This window comes from Brachyhypopomus gauderio, unplaced genomic scaffold (assembly GCF_052324685.1).
Source record: "Brachyhypopomus gauderio isolate BG-103 unplaced genomic scaffold, BGAUD_0.2 sc71, whole genome shotgun sequence".
Lineage (NCBI taxonomy): Eukaryota > Metazoa > Chordata > Actinopteri > Gymnotiformes > Hypopomidae > Brachyhypopomus > Brachyhypopomus gauderio.
In genome coordinates, this window is record NW_027506892.1 from 1,179,309 (window position 1) to 1,189,203 (window position 9,895).

Below are 9,895 nucleotides of genomic sequence, written 5' to 3' on the forward strand. Positions count from 1 at the left end.
ACACCTGTCTCTCTACCCTCACACCTGTCTCTCTACCCCACACACCTGTCTCTCCACCCCCACACACCTGTCTCTCTCCCACACACCTGTCTCTCTGCCCCACACACCTGTCTCTCTACCCACACACCTGTCTCTCCACCCCCACACACCTGTCTCTCCACTCCCAGACTCTTGTCTATCCACCCCCACACCTGTCTCTCCACCCCTACACATGTCTCTCTGCCTCATTACTTCCTTCTTCTCCTTTCTCATGCCTCTTTCTTTCTCACCCATTCTGTCTGCTGCTCCGGGGTCTTGATCATCTGTCTCTCTGGCACCTTTATGGCATTGAAAAGGCTTCCCTAAAATGTCAGACCGCCTGAACAGCTTCTCTGCTCACTTTCATACACCTCCGTTATTCTTCAAATGGGACATAATAAAAAAAAAAACACAAGCATTACCTCAGTGCCGATAAAACCCCCTTCAGCAGCTGTTAATGATGGTTTAAATGAATGAATAACAATGCAGCAATCTGCAGTAATGTATTTATTTATACAGTATGTCTATTTATTTAAAATAATGTATTCTTGGAGCAAAGAAAAGTATGTATATCAAGGGAGTTGTCACGTCTAGCCCTTCCCTCCTCCCTGGTCCCGCCTATCTCCCCTCTCCCATTCGTTCCTCCCTCTGTCTATCACGCCCCCGTCTTTAGTGCCCACACCTGTGTCTCGTTTGCTCCCCTGTTTTAGAGTATATATTCCCCTCCGTTTTACTCCCCTGTGTCGGTCTTTGTGTTTCTATGTGTTCATTTCAACCCGTGCTGGTTCCCCCACGTTCGGTAGCCTGTACCCTCCTGTTACTCCTTCCTCGCGCTGGTCTGGTTTGTTCCGTTCGTCTTCCTGGTTTTGATTCTCATTTCTCGTAGTAGTTCGTTTAGTTATTCCTTTGTATGTTTTGCCCTATGTTGGTTTGTCTCGCCTTAGTGGTTCCCTCTCTGTCTCCTTGGTTAGAGTTTTATGCCTGCGTGTTTGTAGTTCATGTCCTGTCGTAGCTCCGTTCTGTTCTTTCTGTAGCGTCATTGACTATTCTGGTTATTGTGTTTATACTTGTGCTTGTTGGTTGTATGTTCAGTTAAGCTGCCCTGTGTTACGCGTGTTTTATGCCCAAGTGTCTTAGTCTTTATTTAGTTGGTTGTTTACCTGTCTAGTCCTTGCATGTTCTCCCCAGTCTACTCATCCCCTACTTGGTTGCTCTCCTTTTGTTTAGTGTTTGTTTGTCTTATTTAATAAATCACTTGAATACTTGCGTTTGCGTCACCCGCCCCTGTGATTCGTTACATAAAGACCGACCCAAGTATGACGCAGCAGGTACAGCCAGCTTTTTCTAGCCTCGCAACATCTCGTGTTGGCGATAATTTTCGTGACAGATTGGACAATCTCCAGTCATTTCTGGTAAAGGATCCTAGGGGTGCTCCCATATGCCTGCCCTCTCTTGCTCGTTGCCCGGATGTCTACACTGGAGAAAACAGATCAGCAGAGATGTTTGTACTGCAGTGTACTGAGTATGTCCGAGTACTGACTTGTCCCCCACCTCCAGACAAAGCACTTATTTTGTTTTTTCGATCATTACTGGAAGGTAAAGCGCTTGAGTGGGCGGACATAATCTTAGCCACTCGGATTGACGAGGCGTGGACCGTAGAGGGGTTCTACAGGTTAATGCGTCTTAGGTTTGCTGGAGTGACCCCACCTGCAGTAAACGTCTCCCCTGTTCCTGACGCCGTCCCCTCAGCGCATCCTGCTCTTGACGACGCCGCCTCGGCGCATCCTGCTCCAGACGACGCCTGCCCGGCGTACCCGCCTGCTCCCGATGACGTCGACCCGGAGGCTCCGCCCCCCGATGACGTCGACCCGGAGGCTCCGCCCCCCGGTGACGTCGACCCGGAGGCTCCGCACCCTGATGACGTCTGTGCGATGACCAGGCCACCCGAAGACGTCGGCCCGGTGGACACGCCCCCCGATGATGTCGGCCCGGTGGACACGCCCCCCGATGACGTCGGCCCGGTGGACACGCCCCCCGATGACGTCGGCCCGGCGGACACGCCCCCCGATGACGTCGCTCCGGCGGTCACGCCCCCCGATGACGTCGCTCCGGCGGTCACGCCCGCCTATGACGTCGCTCCGGCTGCCACGCCCGCCGATGACGTCGCTCCGGCTGCCACGCCCGCCGATGACGTCGCTCCGGCTGCCACGCCCGCCGATGACGTCGCTCCGGCTGCCACGCCCGCCGAGGACGTCGCTCCGGCTGCCACGCCCGCCGAGGACGTCGCTCCGGCTGCCGCGCCCGCCGAGGACGTCGCTCCGGCTGCCGCGCCCGCCGATGACGTCGCTCCGGCTGCCACGCCCGCCGAGGACGTCGCTCCGGCTGCCACGCCCGCCGGTGACGTCTGCACGGCAACGCCGCCTGCTCCCGCTCCCCGCCAGCGGTCCCCGCCTGCTCCCGCTGCCCGCCAGCGGTCCCCGCCTGCTCCCGCTGCCCGCCAGCGGTCCCCGCCTGTTCCCGCTACCCGCCAGCGGTCCCCGCCTGTTCCCGCTGCCCGCCAGCGGTCCCCACCTGCTCCCGCTGCCCGCCAGCGGTCCCCGCCTGTTCCCGCTGCCCGCCAGCGGTCCCCGCCTGTTCCCGCTGCCCGCCAGCGGTCCCCGCCTGTTCCCGCTGCCCGCCAGCGGACACGGCCTCTCCCCGCGTCCGGCCGGCCCGTCCCTGCGGCCCCTTGCCTGGCCTCCCGGGTCCCTGCAGCCTCTCAGCCGGCCTCCCCTGTCTCCGCTGTCCCTCAGCTGGTCCTACCGGCTCCCCTGAACATTCCTCCGGCTCCGCCGGTTTCCCGAGACGCTCCTTGGCCTACGCCAGCCCCCACAGTGACTGCTTTGCCCGCCTGTGGGCTTGGGGCTGGTTCTGAGCTGGACTGTTCGGACGCTGATGCTCTCGTTAATTCTGTTTTGCGCTCACCTGTGTTCCCCTTTTTGCCCTGTCCCCTCCCTGGTTTCCTGTTGGTCCCTGTCCCAGTGTGTACGTCTGTCCGTGTCCTTGTGCCCGTCCCTGTGTCTATGTCTGGTGGTCTCGTCCAGGTCCCTGTGCCCGTGTTTGTTCCCCAGGTTGTTACCCATTTCGTCCCCGTCCCGGTCTCCGTTGTCGTCCGCCTGTTGTCTCCAGTGCCCTTGGTCCCTTGTGTTTCGGCCCCGTTGGTTCCGTCCCCTGTTTCTGTCCCCTGTCCAGGCCCGTCTGCTCCTGTCCCCGTGCAGCCTCCAGTCCCTCATCTCTGTCTTCCCTTACGTACGTCCTGCCCCGAGTCTGTCGTCCCTGTCCCAGTCTCGCCTGCTGGTCCCTGTGTACGTCGTTTTGTCCCTGTCCCCGGTGTCTGTTCCTCCCTCCCTGTTTGGCGTGCCCCGGTGTTGCACGCCCTGAGGGGGGGTTCTGTCACGTCTAGCCCTTCCCTCCTCCCTGGTCCCGCCTAGCTCCCCTCTCCCATTCGTTCCTCCCTCTGTCTATCACGCCCCCGTCTTTAGTGCCCACACCTGTGTCTCGTTTGCTCCCCTGTTTTAGAGTATATATTCCCCTCCGTTTTACTCCCCTGTGTCGGTCTTTGTGTTTCTATGTGTTCATTTCAACCCGTGCTGGTTCCCCCACGTTCGGTAGCCTGTACCCTCCTGTTACTCCTTCCTCGCGCTGGTCTGGTTTGTTCCGTTCGTCTTCCTGGTTTTGATTCTCATTTCTCGTAGTAGTTCGTTTAGTTATTCCTTTGTATGTTTTGCCCTATGTTGGTTTGTCTCGCCTTAGTGGTTCCCTCTCTGTCTCCTTGGTTAGAGTTTTATGCCTGCGTGTTTGTAGTTCATGTCCTGTCGTAGCTCCGTTCTGTTCTTTCTGTAGCGTCATTGACTATTCTGGTTATTGTGTTTATACTTGTGCTTGTTGGTTGTATGTTCAGTTAAGCTGCCCTGTGTTACGCGTGTTTTATGCCCAAGTGTCTTAGTCTTTATTTAGTTGGTTGTTTACCTGTCTAGTCCTTGCATGTTCTCCCCAGTCTACTCATCCCCTACTTGGTTGCTCTCCTTTTGTTTAGTGTTTGTTTGTCTTATTTAATAAATCACTTGAATACTTGCGTTTGCGTCACCCGCCCCTGTGATTCGTTACATAAAGACCGACCCAAGTATGACGCAGCAGGTACAGCCAGCTTTTTCTAGCCTCGCAACATCTCGTGTTGGCGATAATTTTCGTGACAGATTGGACAATCTCCAGTCATTTCTGGTAAAGGATCCTAGGGGTGCTCCCATATGCCTGCCCTCTCTTGCTCGTTGCCCGGATGTCTACACTGGAGAAAACAGATCAGCAGAGATGTTTGTACTGCAGTGTACTGAGTATGTCCGAGTACTGACTTGTCCCCCACCTCCAGACAAAGCACTTATTTTGTTTTTTCGATCATTACTGGAAGGTAAAGCGCTTGAGTGGGCGGACATAATCTTAGCCACTCGGATTGACGAGGCGTGGACCGTAGAGGGGTTCTACAGGTTAATGCGTCTTAGGTTTGCTGGAGTGACCCCACCTGCAGTAAACGTCTCCCCTGTTCCTGACGCCGTCCCCTCAGCGCATCCTGCTCTTGACGACGCCGCCTCGGCGCATCCTGCTCCAGACGACGCCTGCCCGGCGTACCCGCCTGCTCCCGATGACGTCGACCCGGAGGCTCCGCCCCCCGATGACGTCGACCCGGAGGCTCCGCCCCCCGGTGACGTCGACCCGGAGGCTCCGCACCCTGATGACGTCTGTGCGATGACCAGGCCACCCGAAGACGTCGGCCCGGTGGACACGCCCCCCGATGATGTCGGCCCGGTGGACACGCCCCCCGATGACGTCGGCCCGGTGGACACGCCCCCCGATGACGTCGGCCCGGCGGACACGCCCCCCGATGACGTCGCTCCGGCGGTCACGCCCCCCGATGACGTCGCTCCGGCGGTCACGCCCGCCTATGACGTCGCTCCGGCTGCCACGCCCGCCGATGACGTCGCTCCGGCTGCCACGCCCGCCGATGACGTCGCTCCGGCTGCCACGCCCGCCGAGGACGTCGCTCCGGCTGCCACGCCCGCCGAGGACGTCGCTCCGGCTGCCGCGCCCGCCGAGGACGTCGCTCCGGCTGCCGCGCCCGCCGATGACGTCGCTCCGGCTGCCACGCCCGCCGAGGACGTCGCTCCGGCTGCCACGCCCGCCGGTGACGTCTGCACGGCAACGCCGCCTGCTCCCGCTCCCCGCCAGCGGTCCCCGCCTGCTCCCGCTGCCCGCCAGCGGTCCCCGCCTGCTCCCGCTGCCCGCCAGCGGTCCCCGCCTGTTCCCGCTACCCGCCAGCGGTCCCCGCCTGTTCCCGCTGCCCGCCAGCGGTCCCCACCTGCTCCCGCTGCCCGCCAGCGGTCCCCGCCTGTTCCCGCTGCCCGCCAGCGGTCCCCGCCTGTTCCCGCTACCCGCCAGCGGTCCCCGCCTGTTCCCGCTGCCCGCCAGCGGACACGGCCTCTCCCCGCGTCCGGCCGGCCCGTCCCTGCGGCCCCTTGCCTGGCCTCCCGGGTCCCTGCAGCCTCTCAGCCGGCCTCCCCTGTCTCCGCTGTCCCTCAGCTGGTCCTACCGGCTCCCCTGAACATTCCTCCGGCTCCGCCGGTTTCCCGAGACGCTCCTTGGCCTACGCCAGCCCCCACAGTGACTGCTTTGCCCGCCTGTGGGCTTGGGGCTGGTTCTGAGCTGGACTGTTCGGACGCTGATGCTCTCGTTAATTCTGTTTTGCGCTCACCTGTGTTCCCCTTTTTGCCCTGTCCCCTCCCTGGTTTCCTGTTGGTCCCTGTCCCAGTGTGTACGTCTGTCCGTGTCCTTGTGCCCGTCCCTGTGTCTATGTCTGGTGGTCTCGTCCAGGTCCCTGTGCCCGTGTTTGTTCCCCAGGTTGTTACCCATTTCGTCCCCGTCCCGGTCTCCGTTGTCGTCCGCCTGTTGTCTCCAGTGCCCTTGGTCCCTTGTGTTTCGGCCCCGTTGGTTCCGTCCCCTGTTTCTGTCCCCTGTCCAGGCCCGTCTGCTCCTGTCCCCGTGCAGCCTCCAGTCCCTCATCTCTGTCTTCCCTTACGTACGTCCTGCCCCGAGTCTGTCGTCCCTGTCCCAGTCTCGCCTGCTGGTCCCTGTGTACGTCGTTTTGTCCCTGTCCCCGGTGTCTGTTCCTCCCTCCCTGTTTGGCGTGCCCCGGTGTTGCACGCCCTGAGGGGGGGTTCTGTCACGTCTAGCCCTTCCCTCCTCCCTGGTCCCGCCTAGCTCCCCTCTCCCATTCGTTCCTCCCTCTGTCTATCACGCCCCCGTCTTTAGTGCCCACACCTGTGTCTCGTTTGCTCCCCTGTTTTAGAGTATATATTCCCCTCCGTTTTACTCCCCTGTGTCGGTCTTTGTGTTTCTATGTGTTCATTTCAACCCGTGCTGGTTCCCCCACGTTCGGTAGCCTGTACCCTCCTGTTACTCCTTCCTCGCGCTGGTCTGGTTTGTTCCGTTCGTCTTCCTGGTTTTGATTCTCATTTCTCGTAGTAGTTCGTTTAGTTATTCCTTTGTATGTTTTGCCCTATGTTGGTTTGTCTCGCCTTAGTGGTTCCCTCTCTGTCTCCTTGGTTAGAGTTTTATGCCTGCGTGTTTGTAGTTCATGTCCTGTCGTAGCTCCGTTCTGTTCTTTCTGTAGCGTCATTGACTATTCTGGTTATTGTGTTTATACTTGTGCTTGTTGGTTGTATGTTCAGTTAAGCTGCCCTGTGTTACGCGTGTTTTATGCCCAAGTGTCTTAGTCTTTATTTAGTTGGTTGTTTACCTGTCTAGTCCTTGCATGTTCTCCCCAGTCTACTCATCCCCTACTTGGTTGCTCTCCTTTTGTTTAGTGTTTGTTTGTCTTATTTAATAAATCACTTGAATACTTGCGTTTGCGTCACCCGCCCCTGTGATTCGTTACAGGAGTACTAGAAATGTGTCTAGGTTCTGGCGTAACTTAATCTCAGAAAATGACAAACTTTTGCAGTAGGTTTTATACTCTGTTTTATTAAAACTCTGAGCATAGGAATACTTTGACACAAACTGTAAAATTGAAATATATTGTTTTGTATGTTGGCACATTTGATTAATATGCCCAGTCCAGTCATAATATGTCCAGTCATTTATGAATAATAGAAACAGAAGTTCTGTTCTGTGTTGAAAATGGCGATTGATTTATTGCTAACGAATGTGCCTTTTCGAGGTGTCTACAGCCTGTTCTGTACTTCATGACAAGCCGTGCTGGATTGATATGGGCAGGACGTTGATGTGAGGAGCTTCGTGTGTGTTCTCCTGAATGCTGTGTGTGCACGGTCCTCCCACACCACATCTTCACTTTCACTTCCGACTTCTTATTTTCACGCTTATTGTGTATTGTGTCTCTATTGCAACTTGAGGGCAAACGAATTTGGTCAGAAATTAGTGGAGCACACAGGACTGACCTAGGCTGAACTGACCCAGGCCGAACTGAAGTCAGTAATCCTGCATATCGTATGTGGTAGCACCACCACTCTTTGTCTGGAATGTCTAATTCCAGGACAGCCTGACTGTCATCAACGCGGTGGCACACGAGGGCCCGTCAGAGTCATCCTCCTCTTCCTCCTCTTCCTCCTCATCCTCCTCTGTCATCCATTTGGCAGACGCCTTTATCCAGAGCAACTTACATTTTTTTAATCTCATTTTTATACAAGTGAGCAATTGAGGGTTAAGGGCCTTGCTCAGGGGCACCTGGCATGGCACAGTCATGGCATGGCATGCTCGCACGCACACGCACACATACACACACACACACACACATACACACACAAACGCAAGCACACATGCATGCATACACACACATGCATGCACGCACACACACACACACGCACGCAAGCACGCATGCACGCACACACACACACACGCACGCATGCACACATGCACACAGACACACACACAAACACGCACGCACACACACACACACACACACACACACATGCATGCTTGCACGCACGTGCACACAAACACACACACACACAACTTAAGTGGTTTCTTTCCCTTTTTAATTGTGGTCATGGGAATACACATGCACACACGAACATACATCACACACACATTATTAAATACAATTAAGTAGGTATATAATCTGGTTTGTTTACAAATTGGAGTGGCGTCTTCTGATTTAATAAAGGTTTGACAGTTCAGTTTGGTGGTCATATTTACTGTAGTTAAATTTACTCAGTGCTCCTTAACGCAATATGTGTGTTCTTTTCATGTATGTGTTCTTTGTGTGTGGTAAATCAGTCTGTTAGTGTCACAACCCCCTTTGGCTTGAGGGTTGTGCTACTGCCATTACAGCTAAAAAACAATAATAGTAGAAAAGAACACAGGTAATGACAGCAAACTCAAGTTTTACTAGAATGGAAGGGGAGAGAGATCAGGAGGGTTGTAGAGAGATTAGGAGGGCCGTAGAGAGATCAGGAGGGTAGTAGAGAGATCGGGAGGGTAGTAGAGAGATCGGGAGGGTAGTAGAGAGATCAGGAGGGTAGTAGAGAGATCAGGAGGGTGATAGAGAGATTGGGAGGGTGGTAGAGAGATCAGGAGTGTAGTAGAGAGATCAGGAGAGTAGTAGAGAGATCGGGAGGGTAGTAGAGAGATCAGGAGGGTAGTAGAGAGATTGGGAGGGTAGTAGAGAGATCAGGAGGGTGGTAGAGAGATCAGGATGGTGGTATAGAGATCAGGAAGGTAGAAGAGATATCGGGAGGGTGGTAGAGAGATCAGGAGTGTAGTAGAGAGATCAGGAGGGTGGTAGAGAGATCAGGAGGGTGGTAGAGAGATCAGGAGGGTAGTAGAGAGATCGGGAGGGTAGTAGAGAGATCAGAAGGGTAGTAGAGAGATCAGGAGGGTAGTTGAGAGATCAGGAGGGTAGTAGAGAGATTGGGAGGGTAGTACAGAGATCAGGAGGGTAGTAGAGAGATCGGGAGGGCGTTAGAGAGATCAGGATGGTGGTAGAGAGATCAGGAGGGTGGTAGAGAGATCAGGAAGGTACTAGAGATATCAGGAGGGTGGTAGAGAGATCAGGAGTGTAGTAGAGAGATCAGGAGGGTGGGAGAGAGATCGGGAGGGTAGTAGAGAGATCAAGAGGGTAGTAGATACATCAGGAGGGTGGTAGAGAGATCAGGAGGGTAGTAGAGAGATGAGGAGGGTGGTAGAGAGATCGGGATGGTGGGAGAGAGATTAGGAGGGTAGTACAGAGATCAGGAGATAGTAGAGAGATGGGGATGGTGGAAGAGAGATCAGGAGGGTAGTAGAGAGATCGGGAGGGTGGGAGAGAGATCAGGAGGGTAGTAGAGAGATTGGGAGGGTAGTACAGAGATCAGGAGATAGTAGAGAGATGGGGATGGTGGTAGAGAGATCAGGAGGGAAATAGAGAGATCAGGAGGGTGATAGAGAGATCGGGAGGGTGGTAGAGAGATCAGGAGTGTAGTAGAGAGATCAGGAGGGTAGTAGAGAGATCGGGAGGGTAGTAGAGAGATCAGGAGGGTAGTAGAGAGATCGGAAGGGCGGTAGAGAGATCAGGATGGTGGTATAGAGATCAGGAAGGTAGTAGAGATATCGGGAGGGTGGTAGAGAGATCGGGAGGGTGGTAGAGAGATCAGGAAGGTACTAGAGATATCACGAGGGTGGTAGAGAGATCAGGAGTGTAGTAGAGAGATCAGGAGGGTGGGAGAGAGATCGGGAATGTAGTAGAGAGATCGGGAGGTGGTAGAGAGATCAGGAGGGTGGTAGAGAGATCGGGAGGGTAGTAGAGAGATCAGGACGGTACTAGATACATCGGGAGGGTGGTAGAGAGATCAGG